The sequence below is a fragment of the Panulirus ornatus genome, chromosome 28, assembly GCF_036320965.1.
Source record: "Panulirus ornatus isolate Po-2019 chromosome 28, ASM3632096v1, whole genome shotgun sequence".
Lineage (NCBI taxonomy): Eukaryota > Metazoa > Arthropoda > Malacostraca > Decapoda > Palinuridae > Panulirus > Panulirus ornatus.
In genome coordinates, this window is record NC_092251.1 from 5,614,187 (window position 1) to 5,635,000 (window position 20,814).

Here is a 20,814-nt window from a genome sequence, read left to right on the forward strand (position 1 = left end):
CACCGTCTTCTAACACTTCCCCAGTCTCTTCATAGCTCTCTCTCTCTCTCTCTCTCTCTCCGTCTCCCGAACACTCCGTCTCCCTGACTCTCCTCAAACCCAGTATTAAAACTGCACGGCTGTAAAGAGGAGAGACTGTTGAGGTAGGAGGGGTACACACATCTTCCAACACCAAACTACCGAGCAAAGGGCACAAGAGCAGGCAGAATGCGAAGTCCCTCTCACTGTGGGGGACACTGCTGTCGTTCACTGCCAGCCCGAACAGTACCCCACGAGCCAACAGTGAAGTGTGTGATGTTGAGCCACGGCAGTTGGATAATCACTACGTGCACACGCTACTCTACTGTCTCCATCTACGTCAATTATGAATTTACGACGGAGTTAGTGTCGTCCAGCCTGATAACCAGGTCGCACGTCATAGATTAAAAGATCTGTTATCTACCCCGTCTACTGTCCTCCGGTAGATATCCTCACAGGCCATCAGATCTACCTTTATGTGATCTTTTCCCCCCATGTACTGCCACGTACGCTCGTACAGCAGACACAGGCATACGTCTCCAAGCCCGATCCTACGACAGTGGCGCTGAAGTCTTTTTTTTTGAGCCACCCTGAGCGACAGGCAAAGTGTCTCACTATCCACTTCTGTAGCGATAGGAGTCACGCGCTGGGGGCTCCGGCATGCACTTGGCCCCCCAATTACCACGCCGTACGTGAGGTCAGGGCCTCACAAAGAAATTGGATTGCCATTTTAAAACTCGTTATGTCAGGCTACGTCCAGCGTTCATCGATACACCTAAGATCTGTACTGTCCTGGTGCGTATAAACAAAGATATTTCTTTGTCTGGTAAACCAGCTGCCGACTGTAAAGGAAGAAAATGCTAATCAAATATGCAGGTACGGTCGTTGTTTAAATCCTCACGTTTGGATATAAGCCACAAGTCAGTTTAGAAAACATCGTACGTTTTGTGAAATCTTGAAACTCAGATGTCGTTCCTTTAGGAAAACTGAGTTACCTCACCATTAACCACATCTCTTAAACTGTGACAGACATTACACTTACTAGAAATCTTTCCATCGTGAGTTACCAAACGTATGTATGGCTTCCCTGAAACATTGTTCCACTACTAAACACAGAAGAGAAACAGAAGCGGTCCTAGCGTGTCCTCCTACGGAAGACCAGGATGATACTCTTCCCCTCGTAAGAACTGATGTATTCTTCTTTTGCACAGTAACGTCTTGAGTGTATACCATTAAAGAATTATTTGCCGTTATGTTCATTTCCTCTTAAAATTGGTCAAAAAGGAACTGCAAATAGTTTGGTCACATCTAAACAGAATTGTGCTTAAACACTTACTACATCTAACCACAGTTGGCTATTATACACAGTTCCTGTACTGCCCATATTGTTGGCTGCCTCTATGATACAAGTTCTGTCTTACACATGTGTCATACCAGTACAAGACCCGTATAACACATGTTGGCTGCCAGTACAATACCAGTACAAGACCCATATAACACATGTTGGCTACCAGTACAAGACCCATATAACACATAGTTGGTTGCCAGTATAATACCAGTACAAGACCCATATAACACATGTTGGCTGCCAGTACAATACCAGTATAAGACCCGTATAACACATGTTGGCTGCCAGTACAATACCAGTACAAGACCCATATAACACATGTTGGCTGCCAGTACGAGACCCGTGTAACACGTTGGCTGCCAGTACCATAAGACCCGTGTAACACATGTTGGCTGCCAGTACAGTACCAGTACACGGTCAGTCTCACACACACGGTGTCGGCTGCCTATTTATAACCGCCAGGACAAGACCCGTCACACACACACACACACAGACACGGTGCCGGCCGGCCGGCCGGCGATATAAACCAAAGCCGTGACCAGGTCGTTATCGACCTCCACATTAATGAGACCCCAAAGCATTCCGTGTCCTCATTAATTATGTTTGAGTTACTTATATCCTGACCATCATCAAAGCCTCACACACACACACACACACACACACACACACACACACACATACACACACACACACACACACACACACACACACACACACACATACACACACACACACACACACACACACACACACACACACATACACTCTCTCTCTCTCTCTCTCTCTCTCTCTCTCTCTCTCTCTCTCTCTCTCTCTCTCTCTCTCTCTCTCTCTATCTATCTATCTATCTATCTATCTATCTATCTCCACCATGACAGCGCAGGCTACCCTCCTCCCTTGCTTTCGTCCTGCTACTACTGCCCTCGCGGGCGTCACGGAGGGACGCAGCAGAAGGCGGCGAAGGAGCCATTCTAAGACGCGGGAAGTCGGCGGCAGCCAGAAGGCGTCGCCGAGGTGGCAGAAACATCCTCTCCCCCTGGAGGAAACACGTTCTCGCATGTGTCGTGAGATGACAAATATATATATATATTTTTCCGACAATAACCCGATGGATTTACGTCAAGCATGGCTGGGGTTATGATGGCCAGTTCACTCCAAGTTACGACCGTCGTAACGGCAAGTATCGCCGCTACCCGAGTGTCGCACACGCCTCATTGCAAACGGATCTTTACCATTTTCATGTCTTAATTCACTCAACGCGTTTTTAACGACTTCGGCGAGGCAACGTTAGGGGCTGAGCCCTGATGGAAAAACTCGTCGCTTGGCTTCTTAGTCTTTTTTTTTAAGTGATACTACAGGAGGGAAGATCTCAAGCCCCCCCTCCGATAAAAAAAAAAAAATCCCGTTGCTGCTCCTCATACGTAGAATAAACAAAGGCGGTTTTCCTTCTCCCTTATACCATTATTATCATCATTATCATTATTATCATTATTATCATTATTATCATTAGTAGTAGTAGTAGTAGTAGTAGCAGTAATAATAGTAGTTAGATCTTTATAATCATTATCGATATCATCAAAATCAGTCATACATACATATATATATATATATATATATATATATATATATATATATATATATATATATATATATATATATATATATATACAGAGAGAGAGAGAGAGAGAGAGAGAGAGAGAGAGAGAGAGACTGTGTGTGCGTGCGGTGGTGTAAGAGTGAGGAACTCTACGCATTGTGCCACCCGTATTTCATTACACAAGACGTGCGGGAATGGGGGAGCTGGGGGTGGGAGGTGAAACTCGCCCATCTCCTTGGGGAAGGGTGGATGGTTGAGGGGGGAAGGGAGGTGGAGTGCCTCCTTCCCGCCACCTTGTCACTTATTCACGGTTAATTTTCTCCGTTGTTTATCATACAACAACAGGTTCAGGTTGGAATAGCACAGCCCATGTACTGCACCCAGGGCTCCCCGCGGTCTCCATGACACGCGAAAAGTTCACTGTGGTTTGATGAGTCTGTGGTGTTGAGGTAATGGCGCCCCAAGCTGGTCTGGTGTGTACACTGGCCCCCCGGCACTGACCTCGGAGGGGTGAGGAACAGTGCCATAGGTCAGGTTACGTTAAGCACTGTAATCATCCCCGCTGTACTTAGGGGAATACACTGCTTTCACTGCTGACAGGCCTTCCTTAGTTAGTCTTCACCGCTGCACTGGTACCATTCCTGGGGTTCTCTCTCTCTCTCTCTCTCTCTCTCTCTCTCTCTCTCTCTCTCTCTCTCTCTCTCTCTCTCTCTCTCTCTCTCTAGGGCTCGTCTAACATTTCTCTCTCTTCCTCTTTTCTTCGTTCCCCTGTGTTCACCCTCGTCTTCCCCTCCTCCTCCTCCTCCCTGACACGTCTCCCTCACCTCACTTCAGACGCAGTTGTGGCGCAGTTTGTGCCACCGGAAGCGCCGTGACCTGAACATTTCCAGCACCTGAGTTCGAGTCCCGTTTACGATATGTGGCACTTCTGCGCACCGGGGTAAACGTGTGTGGTGGGCAGTGTGCCAAGAGGAAGGCCCAGAGCGTCGTGCTCACCGCCGGAAAATATACAGAGTGACGAAGAACGGATCCGTGTGAGTTCGTGTTGGCAAGTGTTATGTGTGAGGTGGAGAGCTTCTGTGTTTGTGGACTCAAAAAAGAAAAAAAAGAGCCAGCAACAGCAGAAGCCCACCACGCGTGGCTGAGGTAGAGGGAAAAGATACCTAGCTCCCCTGGGCCCAAGGGGTAAAACTTGACGGCCACTGAAGTGTTGGTTCGACTGGGCAGCCGTCGTCCCCTGGCCCTCCCTCCCGATACCCGGGCTGCGGCAGCACCTCCTCCAACCTCCCCCAGAGAGAGAGAGAGAGAGAGAGAGAGAGAGAGAGAGAGAGAGAGAGAGAGAGAGAGAGAGAGAGAGAGAATTGCAAAAAAAAAAAAAAATAAATGCCCCACACACAAATTCCCACATACCTCCCCACCACCAGAGGTGCAGTGCGAGCCGTAAAACCCATTAAGTCTGGTGATTTCCCCCCTGCCCTTCCCCCTGCCCTCCCCAGCCCTGCCCTGCCTGTTGCCGCCCTTCAGAACGTAAACATTGGGGGCCACTTGTATGGTAACGAGGGCCTGACGGTGCGACCCAGGACTGTTTACGTCTCGTTACCAACATACGTACGGACAGGGGGGGGTCACGCTAACGGTGGGGAAGAAGAGGGGAAAAAATAATGCTATCGTGCAAAGACCATCACTATACCTGGGGCAGTTAGCACCACCCCGTGAATAATCCGGAGTCTAGGTGCACTATGGTGTGTGTGTGTGTGTAACGGTCAGATACACACAGCCGTACGAGCCTCTCTCTCTCTCTCTCTCTCTCTCTCTCTCTCTCTCTCTCTCTCTCTCTCTCTCTCTCTCTCTCTCTCTCTCTCTTCCTGAACTTGTCACGTTGCGTCCTTGGGAGTGGCCTCACGACGATCAGGTTCCAATAAGTCTACCGTCGCCCACCCTCGTCTACCGTCCACTCCCCACCAACACCACAGTCCCGATCCCCCCGTGTACACGGCGCAAGTAGTAATTTATTGAGGGAGAACCCCCCTGCCTCAACCCCATCCCCCACCACCCCTCCTCCTCCACCACCTCTTCCCCACATACACACACACACACACACACACACACACACACCGTATCATAACCAATCCTCGTCGTACAGGAACAGTTCACTGGATCATGAGTGTGTTCGTGGTGGTGAGCGTCTCTGGTTCCTGACGTAGCGCCCTACTGCTGCTCCCGGAAGGCCGGTGCCTGGTTCCAGGAACTCGGCGAGTGGATTCCTGGAAACTCCCTCGTCCTCCAGTGTCGAAAGTTTATTCATAAACAAAAAAAATGAGTTGTGCCTGCCTCGCTCTCCTAAACTATTCGACAAGTATCTACACATATCTACTTTCTACTACAGGAAATACAGAAGAAACTTAACCGGAAGCATAAGTAATGAATAGGTACAAACTTATGATTAATAAGTACCCGGGAAACGTCGATACAAAACGGTGAAAGTCGAGAGACCGCAGAACGGAAGCAGAGTTAAGCTCTAAATGACGAGGAACTGAAGAAAAGAAGGAATTAATCAACACTTCAAAGACCAAACTGAGGAGGAGGAGGAGGAGGAGAGGTGCTGAGAAACTCCGAGTGTCATGGAAATTGTGAAACGAAGATGATAGACCATAAGTGCCGCGAGAAACATGACAGGAAGCAATGACCACCACAGACAGAGTATATGACAGATCAAAAGGAAGGAGACAAGTTACGAGCTCTTGAGTCTCTTTGGCAACTGATGACAAGAAAGCAGCCATTAAATATGAATCCCCTTGATCACGGCAGACGAAAGTAGCTGGAATCAACGACATTGGCCGAGTGGAAAAGTGCGGGAAGCAAAGAAGGAAACTGACTTCCCTCGGCAACAGTAACGCAGAAGCTGGCGAGTGGCGCCTTCGAAGACCTCCCACAGAACTTGAGGACCTACCCACCACACGCCAGCAGGTGAGCTCCCGGCCGCCAGGTGGGGGGAAGCCCTACGTGCTATCCGCTGGATAATGACATCGACCATCAAATAAACAAGCGAGTAGCTCCCCTCCCCACCTCCCCGCCGACCACAGGTGACCTTGGCTCTATTACAGACAACAACATAACGAGAGCCGAGGAGGGTCCTGACAACACATTACTTATCCTTTTTTATCCATTATTTTATTTTCAAACGACGGTCATCTTTTTTTAAACGACGGTCACGTGTATATGACGTTCTTCAATTGCTGTCTGAGGCATTCTTTCAGGTGTCGTGATTGTCATGCACTTAAACCAGGACCCCGCCAGCCGTGCGTGGCCGAGCCCCAAAAGAACAATTCCGTGCAGTCCATCCTGTCCCCATGCCTTCTACCACCATCCTGCTTGTACTGTCTTCCTCCCACTACCTTCCTCCTTGTACTGTCTTCCTCCCACTACCCTCCTCCTTGTACTGTCTTCCTTCCACTACCTTCCTCTTTGCACTGTATTCCTCTCACTACCCTCCTCCTTGTACTGTCTTCCTTCCACTACCTTCCCCTTTGTACTGTCTTCCCCCCACTACCCTCCTCCGTGTATTGTCTTCCTCACATACTCCTCCGTCTCAAAATGTCTTCCTCCCTCGTCACTCCACCATACCAGCCACTAAAGCCACCCCTACACTATGCATGGTCCATCAGCCTGTGATTAACACGACACGCGGGAGCTGGACATTATCATTCCCCGATACCACCGGCCTGTTCCTAGCCTTCCTGACCCTAGCCACCTGTCCCTAGCCTTCCTGACCCTAGCCACCTGTTCCTAGCCTTCTTGACCCCCAACCACTTGACCAACACCATCTCTGACCTACCCCGTCTTTCCCTAACTCAACCCTAGTCCCTGGCGATCGCCGGCGAGCTGAGAATCACCAGCCAACGACTCCCCGACACTGGAAATGTTACGTCCCGAACTAGAAACAAAAAGAATAGATAAGACATCGTCCGCAATTGACTTGCTTGAGGCGCGTGTGGGTGGTGAGTGCTGGTTATGACGGCTCTCGGCGGGAGTGGGTCGTCCTGGCTGCTCCGGGTGGCAACACCACCTCGACAACGGACCAATTACTACGACGGATCCATTACGACGACGGACCATTACTACGACGGACCATTACTACGACAGACTCATTACGACGGACCATTACTACGACGGACTCATTACGACAGAATCATTAAGACGGACCAACTACGACAGACCCATCACGACAGACCATCACGACGGACCATTACGACGATGGACCAAGTACGATGGGACCATTACGATTGACCATTACGACGAACCAGTAAGAAGGACCATTACGACGGACCAATTACATTCGTTTTTCTTATCAAAATGTTTGGAAGAATTATGGTTCTTTCAGGCGGCTTTTTCTTCCTAGCTCGGTGGCCCTCGTGTCAACAGAAAATGATCAATACATCGCTCGATTATTTTACACACAATTACTCAGCCAGAAGCAATGAGGGTGTAGAGAGCGTGATAATCATACACCTCGGTCAGCTGCTTTATATAAGCTGTTATTAAGTATTTTGACAATAATAAAACCTACAATAACTGTCAATACTTAAAAGAATAAACGTTGCCAGTGGGTCACAACATGATAATTACCATCTATCCATTTCAATGACGGATATAAACATTCTATGAAGGGAATGAATTAACTTTTGGATGACGTGCTCTCTCTCTCTCTCTCTCTCTCTCTCTCTCTCTCTCTCTCTCTCTCTCTCTCTCTCTCTCTCTCTCTTCTACTTAAGTGTCATTGTATTTGTGAGTGTCCTTAAAATTCCTCATTTCCTAACGTACCCAGTAACTACTGTTCAGTGTCGTTACCCTGCGTTCTACAACGTTACGACAACTTGGCGTAAAGCAAATCAGTCTTTCCGATAGCATGAAATGACTCAGCACATGGACATGTCACGGGGCTACTCAGCAAAATGATCTTTTTTTATTTTCCACCGAAATTAATAAATGTCATGACAGATTCACTGATTAAGCTTAGCATGTGCGAAGCTTTAGGGCTTGGCTGAGTGGCACGAACCCTTCCGTCGCTTCCTTAGCTTCGTCCCATTCGTGAGCGCTCGAAAGACGCTTTCACCGCAGAAGTTCGTCACGATCCGAATTCCTGCTTAAGCACCACACGACATGTTAGAACGAAAGTTCGTGTTATGTTTATATTCGTGAATCGTCATATATATATATATATATATATATATATATATATATATATATATATATATATATATATATATATATATATATATATATATATATTGAAAAACGACTCAAAGAGTTCTTGTTATGAGGACGAAGCAGTGTTTAAACAGCCATTAGTTTAAACCCAGAGAGACACATACGCTACACAGGCCTCAGTGGTGTAGTGATTAGCGTTACTTCCCATGAGTCAGCACGGGCCAGCAAGGGGTCGGGGCACGCATGGTTTCGAACCTTGGGCGTGGCAGTCGGCCCACACACACAACCCAGGTGTTCCTCCTCCCCGTCGAGGGTTGACCGATAGATTGCTGCCTATCTGTGTGTGTGTGTGTGTGTGTGTGTGTGTGTGTGTGTGTGTAAAAAGAACACACAGAGAATAATCAAATCCCAGGTCTCTGACGCCACAGGTCTCTGACGGGATAAACCAATCCCACCAAGCCGACCGGGACGAATCAATCCCCAACACTCGACCCAAATGGGGCAGGACTTCTCAAGCCTCCCCTCTGGTTCGTGAGGAGGTGGGAGCGCCTCCGTTTCTACCTCCGCCAAAGCCAACATTTACGCCCGCTCCTGCTGGAGGAACACCCGTGACGACACAGACTTCTGGGTCGAAAAGGAGACTAAATCTGTTGTCGTTACCTGAACGCGAGCCATCGACTGCCTCCCTTACGTCATCAAGGGTAACGTGAGAGGTGATGTAATGCTTGAGAAAATCCGTGACGGTGGGAGGGACGGTGGAACGGACGAGCCAATAGGAGCGGCGCCGCCCTCCCGTGACATCATCACACCCAACCATCGGGAGGAGAGGCCCCGTGATTGGTGGAAGGAGTCACCCGTTGGGAGGTGTTTTGCAGTTACCCTGACGTCATACCTGAGGGGTCAAAACAGCATTCTTGATGGGTCGGCTCGTGAGCGGGGAAAAATAATCCGGTTACGTCACGCACTCACGCCAAGAACGATGAGGCTACGTACGTAGACTGGCTACCATGAGTCTACGACTGATGGAATCGGCCAATCAGATATCAGTTTATCCAGCCGGTTATCAGTCTGAAGAAGTCGACATATCTGGGGAGAGAGAGAGAGAGAGAGAGAGAGAGAGAGAGAGAGAGAGAGAGAGAGAGAGAGAGAGAGAGAGAGAGAACTCCTTCGTCATGACCTGACAGGTGACAGGTAAAAACGGTAAAAAGCTGTGTTGGTGAAAATATGAAATAACACAGACGCAGACCCGACTCTTGAAGATGTAAAGAGGGGAAAGACTATACGAGGAGGAGGAAAACGGGCAAGGAAGCTTTACGATAACGGTTCATCCTCGTGGACATGCTCTCCTCGAGGAAACCACTGGAAGCAGCATCTCACCGCGGGGTCAAGGCACTAAAGTCTTGGGGGGTGAACACGGGCGGCACGCAGCACACGGGAGCAGTGGCGGAAATAATCTCCGCAGAACAGAGAGACGGAGGCAACACAACGAGGCATGGCAGACCCTGTCAAGCCAGAGCGAGTCTGAATTCACGGTTTCAAAGAGCTGGGAGGAGATCCACCCCAGATTAGCCAGCAACACTGCGCGCCAGGCTGGATAAGACGTTTGTAAGTGTGGAATTAAAATAAAAAAATAATGGTCACCATGTTCACCAACCGGATGGACGTTCATCATCTTCACCAACCGGATGGACGTTCAGCAAACCGGTTCTCAGTTTCAGTGGATTTCTAGGATCACTCCCCATGAATGCCAACACCCCCTCGCATTGTTCGAGTCTTCCAATTACGAGCTTTTGAACGTGAAACTGACGGTATTACCATTACGAAAGTTGATCAACTTGCCTGTTTACGTGCGCGCCTGGCACTTACACATGACGCTGTGCAGGTTCCATCCCCTTGAACATTCTTTACTAACGTATAACATTTTTTTTAACGTATAGCATTTCTTTTTTCTAGCTTATGTATGACGTGTGTGTGTGTGTGTGTGTGTGTGTGTGAGAGAGAGAGAGAGAGAGAGAGAGAGAGAGATGGGGGATTGGGCATGGGGAAGGCCAGCCCCCACCCATACAAACGCTTAAGGCTCAAGCTACAGGGCCAGCACCATAGAAAATGGAGGCCACTTGTCTGATGGGGGTCGGTGTGCGAGGTGCTGATGTCCCCCCCTGAGTGTGGCAATCTGATGGGCTAGAGCCATACACATATGTATACCAGTCCCACAGCACTCGCGAGACGGTCGACTTACATCTACCAGGACTTGATTTGCATACCTATATACTGATGGTCGTGTGTCGGCAGGAAGGTGGGGGGAGGGTTGGTGTGTGGGAGGTGGGGGTTGGGTGGGGTTACTGGGTCAGACCAGCTACCACAACAACAGATGGTGGGGGGGGGGGGGGGTGAGGGCTGGCTGGGTGGGGGGGGCCAGGGAGAGAGAGGAGGGGTAAGCGGGGGAGGGGGGAGGGGGGGGGGGGGGAGTAACGGGAATTGAGGTCGCACGGGAATGACTGTGTCGAACTGGCCGGCCTGGAGGAATGTTGACCACAGTATGTACTGCGCAGGAAACGTGGGCATTCTACAAAAAAAATATATAAATATAAATATAAATACAAAGCCTCTAACATTCTTGCATTAAGATTGATCCAAATATTACATGTGACGACCCCCAGCCCCGTGGAGAGGATACGTGGAAACTGGTGTTTTACTTGTACAAAAGCGTTCAACCTAACCACTTGCTGCCTGGGAAATAAATAATGACACAAACGAGGTTCCTCCTTGATCGTGGATCACTTTACACCAACGTGTGTGTGTGTGTGTGTGTGTGTGTGTGTGTGTGTCACCGTTCTTCCCCCTGCATGAGGTCATGCCGCAGGTGGAGCCGCCTTCGACGAAGTAGTACCATAACAAATGGGGCTAACCAAATATCTTCCATTCGTGATTTATGTCTCTCTCATCAACGGGCGGTTACTTAGCTTTCGTCTCCACTGAAATCTATTCCCCAAGCCATTTGGCTAGTCCAACGGTTTGCCCAAACCCCTTTCCATTCCCGGGCAGCCTTCCTCTGCCTCGCCTGTGTTTCCCCAATTCCGTGTGGCCGGCGAATTCCTCTAACGAGCCCCGTCTCCAAGACGCTGATTTAAATGACGAAAAAGTGTGGGTCCCAGAACGGAGCCTTGCGGCACCCCACGACTCACGTGAAGCCAGTCGGACGCTTCCCCCATTCATTACCGCTGAGAGCCACACGTACACCCGATCCCCTTTACCGTCAGGTCTAATATCATCCAACGATCCTTTATGTGGTAACTTGATGATGGGCTGACGAGAGTCTAAGTATATACATCAACAGGAGGTTATCTTGGAGTCCCAGTCATTATGTATAAGACAAGAGAATTCAACCAGATTAAGAGGGAGGGGAGAGAGGAGGAAGGTAGGAACATTACATCGAGAGAGAGAGAGAGAGAGAGAGAGAGAGAGAGAGAGAGAGAGAGAGAGAGAGAGAGAGAGAGAGAGAGAGAGAGAGGGAAGCGTAGGAGGGGGTCTGTACATCGAGAGGGAAGCGTAGGGCGGGGTCTGTACATCGAGAGGGAGTGAGAGGGAAGCATAGGGCGGGGTCTGTACATCGAGAGGGAGAGAGAGGGAAGCTTAGGGCGGGGTCTGTACATCGAGAGGGAGGGAGTGGAGGAGAGTGGGGCCCCTCACATCAGAATGTGGCCTGGGAAAATATTGACGGTCCTCAAGTTACGTCACTTGAATATGGATGCTTGTGTTGGGCGATACAACGGGGAGGGTACTGGGTGACGGGGAGGGTACTGGGTGACGGGGAGGGTACTGGGTGACGGGTAGGGTACCGGGTGACGGGGAGGGTACTGGGTGACGGCGAGGGTGTGGTCCAAGACAGACAAGGCGACACGGGACACCCCCCCGAACATGACCACACCGCCAACAAGCGGTCGTAGATCGACAACGACGGACCAGAGAAAGGCCCTGACGGTGTCTATAACAGCAGCAAATGTCGTCCCCCCCCCCCCCCCCCTCCGTCAAGAGGGTCATTAACAGCACGGAGACGACGTGGCTCGCCGCTTGAACGCCTTCGTGCGGCACCTCACAGCAGAGGCCTGGGGTCAGGGGCAGGCAACGCGTCCCGTCCCCCTTAGGGAGGAAAAGGAGGAGGAGGAGGTGGAAGAGGAAGAGGGAGAGGCGCAGGAGTGGAGGGTGGAGGGGGGACTGCAACACATCCCTCAAGTATTGCGTCTCGACATTAAAGCGGCGCATCGCAGCCTCCGCGTGGCCCCAGGGGGGGAGGGGGGATCCCACCACCACCCACGTCAAGACACAAGGGGAGGAGGGGACGTGCCCCTCACCCCTACCCCCACCCCCCGGCCAATATGTATAATGGTCTGAAACTGAGGGGTGACACCCGGTTTTGACGAAGACCTCCCTTCTCCCAGCACTTTCTGATCCCAAAATATATCGCCGCAGGTCACACACACACACACACACACACACACACACACACACACACACACACACACACACACACGACAACGACGCTTGCAGCAACAGGACAGCTTGCGATCCTCCTGCGACCACTTGATGCGACAGAGGGGTGAGGGGAACCTCCATAAAGGAGGAGGCAATACAACAGCAACGGATCTCAACATAGGAGCGAGACAGGTACCACAGCAACGGACCTCAACATAGGATTAAGAGAGGTAACACAGCAACTGACCTCACCAGAGGAGTGAGGGAGGGAGGGAGACAGCAGTAGCCACAGCCTGGCTCAATAGCGCCTCACACAACCTCGCCTCCTGTGAGGAGTCGGGACAACCTCCAACCTCGCTCCTGTGTTCACGTACGTCCTCAGCAACACCAACGGCTAAAAATATAGTCAAAAAAGAAGCTAAAAACCAAAAGAGAAACTGTATAAAAGAATAATAACATTCTATCAGAGATGTCTGAAAACTATATTGAAAAGAAAATTCATCCATTGCCATGAATGATATGAAGCATTAAGAAAAAAAAATCTAATATCTCAACTCTCTCTCTCTCTCTCTCTCTCTCTCTCTCTCTCTCTCTCTCTCTCTCTCTCTCTCTCTCCTAAAAATATTTTGAGTATAACAATCAAATTCTAAGTTCACTTAGATTTCGTATGACCCGTCGGCTAGGGGTCACTGTACCTCCCAAACACAGTGTTGGGTTCGGCTTTATGGACCTTCCATCGGGTAGTTAGAGTACAATGTATTAACAAGGTGTAATTATGATCATTAAGGGTCATTAGGCAGATGTTTCATGCTGGCCTGTTTCATGTTTACTCCCGGTGATCATGCGTCCCAAGGGTCATTAACTCGTGCTGGCCTGTGTTAACTCTTACCGGGCTGTGTTAATTCTTATTAGCCTGTGTTAACTCTTCCTAGCCTATGTTAACTCACACTGGCTGGTGTGAAACTTTCACTGGCCTGTGTTGTCAAGTCACACTAGCCAGCCCAGACCAGACCTCTGTCCTCCACTAATAACAAAACAAGCAAGCAAGAAACAAAACAGAACAGCTTTGAGGATATGAGAGAGAGAGAGAGAGAGAGAGAGAGAGAGAGAGAGAGAGAGAGAGAGAGAGAGAGAGAGAGAGAGAGAGAGAGAGAGAGAGAGTGGGGGGGGGGGCATGGGTGCATTCCAGCCTCTCCCACAGACTCTAATCAACCGTCTTAAATCACGTTCCCTTCCCAGTGCCACCCACCCCCAGAAGTGACATACTCGCCCCCCAAACACACACACACACACACACACACACACACACACACACACACACACACCTCCCCCCCCCCCCATTAATGCCATCGCTCACTAATCACCTCGTGTAATCGGGCGGTCTAGTTGAGCCGTTTATCCACAAACTTCACGAGCATGGCGTCATGTACGTTATAAAGACGTGGAGGGGAGAATCATCGTGAGATCTGCCTGTTGTGGTTATCAAGGCCAAGATAACATAGCCTTAGAGACAGGACACCCAAGTGACACAAGGTCATAACACAGCAGACCAGGACGTCAAGTATTTACCACAAGCGCATAACACAGCAGAGGACTACGGCACTTAAACACAGGTGCATAACAGATCACAGGACTACAATACTTAACACAGGTGCATAACAGAGCACAGAGGTTACGGCACTTAACACAGGTGCATAACAGAGCACAGGACTACGGCACTTAACACAGGTGCATAACAGAGCACAGGACTACGGCACTTAACACAGGTGCATAACAGAGCATAGGACTACGGCACTTAACACAGGTGCATAACCGAGCACAGGACTACGGCACTTAACACAGGTGCATAACAGAGCACAGGACTACGGCACTTAACACAGGTGCATAACAGAGCACAGGACTACGGCACTTAACACAGGTGCATAACAGAGCACAGAGGTTCGATCGTATGTGACCGTCATTGAAGAGGAACAAGCAAGCCAGCCCAGGCTGCCCTCACCCCACACACCACACACGGGGATCCAACCAACACAACCGCCTCTTGTCTACGCCCTCAGCTGACATACAACATTCTGACGACCATTCAACACAGGGGCTAACCTTCTGACGACCATTCAACACAGGGGCTAACCTTCTGACGACCATTCAACACAGCGGCTAACATTCTGACGACCATTCAACACAGCGGCTAACACTTGATACTCTGGCTAACACAGCATCCAACATTCAACCATACTGGCTTTAATATATACCAGATGCTACATGGTATACTAGAATTTCGCAGGTGACATAAGAGCATCAGGCATACTGGATGATATGCTAGTTAACGATTAACATACGAGAAAACGCGCTAGTTAACAACGCTATACCGTCAGTCCGTGACCTTTGACCTGATCCTTCGGGGTAAAAGGACTTTAATCATGGGTCAAGCCAAAGGTCATCATACTTACCCGAGGGTCGTATACTGTCGGGTTCAAGAATCAGTCACACATTTTCTACAAAAATAAAAATGAGAACAAAAAAAATTCCGTTTTCTTCCTCAGGTGTGGTGGATCTGGCCGAGCTGCTTCGAAACCCCGGATGAAGGCTCTGTAAATTGTAAGTATGGGATGTAAACAAAAAAAATAAAAGGGAGGGACCATATATGTAAAGTTTTAAATCCTTAGCCATTTGATTCAAACATATCTTTAAGGCATGTCTGGCTACAACTAAGTCATTTACCCTTGAGACAAAAAGGAATGTGAGGATCCATGTACATGATTCGTCCATTTTACAATTAACTATTCACATGCCGTTTCCTTCTTTTTGCAGTTATATGATCCTGAAATACTGTTAAATAAAATCTAATTTTTCAATACAATTTCTGATATGTTTCCACACCAAACGAGGAGCTGTTCATGAGTGAATGAGACACACGAGTGAAACGCACCGTGAGTGAGACATAAATGAGACTGTGAGACATGCATGAGACACACGAGCGAGACACATTAATGAGACACAGATGAGTGAGACATAAATGAGACGGTGAGACACACGCATGAGACACATGAGACACATAAATGAGACAGTGGGACGCATAAGTCTGAGATACATGAACGGGAAACATGAAGTCTCACCTGAACAGACACCTGAAGCTTCTAAATCAGTAACCATACACCTGGAGCTTCTGAATCAGTAGCTAGACACCTGAGGCTTCTGAATCAGTAGCCAGACACCTCAGGCTTCTGAATCAGTGGCCAGACACCTGAAGCTTCTCAATCAGTAGCCAGACCATATGTCAAAGCATTCAAGGCTGACTGACTGAAGCCTTTTTATGGTTCAGTCTCATGGCCCCCACGGGTTGGTTTATATTCAAACCCCTTCACATACCAGCGACGCAAACTAATTGCCCGTGAAATTCCCATATATAATAAACTTAACTGGATGTTATACAGTCAGTAACGGCATTTTTTCAATTTGTTTTCCATTCGAATTACAGTTCTTTCTCATATATATATATATATATATATAGTATATTATATATATATATATTATATATATATATATATATATATTTATTTATTTATTTATTTTTTTGCCTGCGATGAACACACACACACACACACACACACACACACACACACACACACACACACACACTTTTACTGCAGCATTGAAAGCATGGGAAGTGTGTGTGTGTGTGTGTGTGTGTGTGTGTGTGTGTGTGTGTGTGTGTGTGTGTGTGTGTGTGTGTGTGTGCGTTGGATTCAGACAAAAATACCTAACTGTGTTTCCCGGCGATGCGGGAATGCACTCCCCAATCCTGGCGTCTGTGTACACAACGCGAGCACTTCTGCTTATAACCTCCGGAGGGCTGATGGTTGAAGGATACGAACCCTGGACGTATATATCTTTTAGGCCAGTTTTCCATGTGTGGGAGACGTTCTGTGTCAGTCATCACTGATCGCAATAGGGGATCGAGTAGGCTCGACCAGTGAGTACAAGGGTACGACCCTTGAGCACGGTGGCACGACCCTTGAATAGCCATACTATAAGCCTGACACCTAAAAAGATCAGGTCAGAGTTTGAGGCCACCATCATAACCCCGGAATCTTATTCAAAAGTCGTACTGTCGTGTTCAAGTTGTCGCCCCCGTCGTGTTCAAATGTCGTCCCGTCGTGTTCAAGGGTCGCCCCCGTCGTGTTCAAAAGTCGTACCGTCGTGTTCAAGGGTCGCCCCGTCGTGTTCAAAAGTCGTACCGTCGTGTTCAGTGGTGCGTCTTGCTCGAGGGTCGCACCGTACTGTTCAATGGCCGTACCGTCTTGCTCCGCGGGTGTTAATCATTCTTCACGTATGCCAGGTGATGAATGATCATGGGCTAGTAATGATTCTCTCTCTCTCTCTCTCTCTCTCTCTCTCTCTCTCTCTCTCTCTCTCTCTCTCTCTCTCTCTCTCTCTCTCCCCTTACTAACCACAGTAAATCAATACACCACACCCCTCCCCCCTCCTCCTCCAGACTCTTTTTGTTGACTGGACCAGCTGAGACCTCCACGCCGACCTTAAACCTAAATTACGAGGACGTTTATTGGCTGCAGGAGGAGGGGAGGCTAAAGGAAGGGAAGGGGGGGGAGTGGGAGGAAGAGATGCTGGCACCTGTTGACGGCGGTCGCTGTGGCACCAGCTGGCACCTGTTGACGGCGATCGAGAAGGTGCAAGCACCTACTGATGACAACAGTCAAGATGGTGCCAGAACACGTTGACGGCGCTCAACATGGGATGTCCATCCGTTGACTGCGGTCAAGACGGTGCCAGCACCTGCCGACGGCTGTCAAGCGGACACCAGCACCTGTTGACAGCAACACGCACGGGGAGGAGCCAACTGTTGATACCAGGCCAAGGTATTCACACAACACCTGTTGACTGCGGTCAGAAGAATCTAGCGCTTCCTGTGAGGAACACCTGTCAAGGGGTACCAGCACAAGTTGACGGGTACGAGACAGATACCATAAACTGTGTTGACAGCACCACAACCAGCAGCGACTGTCAGACGGTAGAAGAATCTGTCGACACATGCCCCTGTCAGTGACCCCTCCCCAAATCCTGCCACTAAATCCCCAACCAGCCCCAACCAGGGTTCCCAAAACCCCCTTCCCTTAATTCTAAGCCAATTCCCAACCCAAGGATTGTGCGACGAACCCCTAACCCCCAACCTCCCACGGCCACGGCGTCATCTCCCAAGCCACACGTCTCAACCCCAAGAGTGTACAGAACGATCAAGCCAGTTCACAGCCCCTGAACCATTCCATACACTGAAACCCACCCACAAGTAAACAGACAAGTCGAAAACCTCAATGATAGGCCTTAACCCCACTTCCCAAAGCCCTAAATCTGTCCATCAACCAAGTAATCAAACACACAAGTCGACAATCTCAATGACTGTGCCTAACCCCTACCCTGAACACCAACACTGACCCTCAACACCCTGAAAACCTGTCCCTCAAATCGAGTAATCCCTCCCTTAAACTTCACAACCCTCTCTTGAACCTTTGCCCTGTCATGTCAAAGGCCCTTTTGAACTGAATGTTTGGGTTAATGCTGCCCTCGTCTGCCTGGAGTCCCGCTCATATTACACAGGGATTAAAGCTAATTCGATAACGTGTTTCCTGGTGTAAACATTGGTCTGGCTCAACACTTCTGGTGGGGACGGGATGGGAGGTGGGAGGAGGGAGGAGGACTTTTTAATTAATTAGCGTCCACAATGGGTTAATTTAGATTCGGTGGCCTTCACACTTGATGGAGCGTTGTCATCGTCTGAGCACACACGAGTAGATTAAAGAGGCTGCCCCCATGTGTCACCGCCAGCGTGGAGGGTGAGGCGTTGGCCAGGAGCACCTGGGGGCGGAGTCGTGAAGGATGCGAGGACATGAGGAGTGGGGACACAATGAGTGTTGTGAGGCGTTAGGGAAACCCCTTCATCAAGGATAGAGGAGTGGTGGTGGTTGCTGTAGGTGTGGCTTGCAGTGATGGCTGGACGTTTGGTTCTTCCTGTGGGTGGTTTTGGGTGGGTGAGGCGTCGTGGGTATACGACGTTGTTGTGTTGGTAAGAGTGGAGAGGGAACCTTCCCCAACAGTCCTGGTCCCAAGAAACCCCAACGGGGACGCTCAACCCATTCTGCTGAGTGCCCTGGAAGACTACCTGACCTGTAGTTTTCTGGGGGTCACTCTACCTGACCTAGAGTTCCTTGAAGCCACTCCACCTGATCCAGGAGTGACCGAGATCATTCCACCTGACCTAGAGTCCCCCGAGGTCACTCTACCTGACCTGGAGTTCCCTCAGGTCGCTCTACCAGACCTGGAGTTCCCTCAGGTCACTCCACCTGACCCAGGAGTGACCAAGGTCATTCTCATCTCCAAATGTCTCGTAACTCACTTTCCCTGGGGGGCCTCAACTGCGCCTGGCCACTCCACGGGAGGTCCACGAGCCCACCAGGTTTTAAAGTCCGACCTGGGACTTTCCCACCATCTCCCCTCCCGCTGCTGGATCCTTCTGCCCGTCCCTCCTGGGGCTCCCCAGCCCAGGTGTGTCGCACGAAACACAGTGAGAACCAAACGGTCGACACTGGAAACACACCTTAACTAATCGATTTGCTGTCTATTTTGCAAACAGTTCGCGTGGTGGGCACAGGTGGCGTGCTGCTGCTGCTGCCGCCGCTGTTGTTGTTGCTGTGCCTGCTGCGTAGGGTAGAGGGCCGCGGCTTTGGTGCTCCTGAGTAGGAAAAGGCTGTGCTTCCTGCGTGGTGGCAGGGAAGCTGTGGCACTCAGCGGGTTTTGAGTGATCTGTTCTGCGGTCGTGATGTGAAAAGCGGTGGGAGCGGGGTGGGAGTGCGGGGGTTTGCCTCTTGTGGTTGATGTGTGGGGCTGCTTTGCTTAGGTCTGGGGCTGTTAGAGAGAGAGAGAGAGAGAGAGAGAGAGAGAGAGAGAGAGAGAGAGAGAGAGAGAGAGAGAGAGAGAGAGAGAGAGAGAGAGAGAGATGAGCTCCATCATCACGTCTCTGGTTTCCATCATGGAACATTAAGAGTATCATATACATCATCTACTATTCGCAGGCCTCTCTCTCTCTCTCTCTCTCTCTCTCTCTCTCTCTCTCTCTCTCCCTTCCTCCCCCTCCACTCCACCTCCGTCAAACAGTCGTTTCCATGAAGTCAACCGCTTGAAGAACAGAGGAACCACACTGAACAGCAAGACTATACCACACTGAAGAACACCCATGTGCTACGGTGATGAAGAAACGCAATATACTGAGGAACAAGACTCTTGTTCCCCAAAGAACAGCAAGAACACTCTCCCACACTGAATAACACCACCGTGTTACACTTGCCTATCAATCTCCAACTTCAGCACTCCCCCCCCTCCCCTCACACACACACACACACACACACACACACACACACACACACACCTCTCACCGCTGGCCCAGTGGTGTCGATACATTCCAGAGCCTCGACCTGATTACCAGGTTCGCATCCCCCTCCCTCCCCCAAGGAGAGACTGTTTCGTATTCTCGCATTACCACCGTCCAAAGCCTCCCTCCCCCTTCCATGGCCGTCAAAACCTTCCATATAACACTGTCTTCATTCGCAGGCTATGTCACAAACTTCCGGGAAATACCCGACATCTGTGGCATCTTTGCCCCCCGGCATTCTGAACTCCCGCATGCATTTCGCCAGCTCGCAAATCATGGTGTATATAATCAGTAATTCAATAACATCAATTCTTATCCAAGATTGAATATCGTTCCCTTAATCTAATTACCTATTTTGTATATCCAAGATTAGAAATATCACTTCCCCAAATTGCATTCTCGATTTTCTGTAATAACACTTACGTACGAATGTGTATCATTTTCCCTTCTCTTTTTTTTTTTCTCTCTCTCTCTCCAATTGGACGTTCAATTTGTTATTCGGTTGTATCGACTGCGTCTGCGTGGCTGCCGTGGCTTTATTAGACCACCCGCGCCAACAGCTGTTGATGATGGATGTCATGTGAAAGTATGTTTCGTGTATATTTCCGAGTATGCGAGTCTTGGACGGGCATTATTAAAGTTTTGGGGAGGGCCCCGTGCCACATCAGCAACACTTTGGGGGTCCAACGACCCATCCCGCCCCGTGCTGACAACCGTATGACTCAATGC

At 49.6% G+C, this 20,814-nt stretch overlaps 1 protein-coding gene across 5 annotated transcripts in view; it reads left to right on the forward strand.

The window, feature by feature from the left end:
* Window positions 1–20,814, forward strand: part of LOC139757780 (uncharacterized) — a 207,506-nt gene that overhangs the window by 41,322 nt on the left and 145,370 nt on the right. For 3 of the 5 annotated variants that reach the window (XM_071678572.1, XM_071678571.1, XM_071678578.1), the window contains exon 2: window positions 15,188–15,242. The exons of the other annotated variants lie outside the window; for them this stretch is intronic. The gene's annotated coding sequence lies outside the window, so the exon portion shown is untranslated. The remainder of the gene's footprint in view (window positions 1–15,187; window positions 15,243–20,814) is intronic. 5 annotated transcript variants of the gene reach the window in all.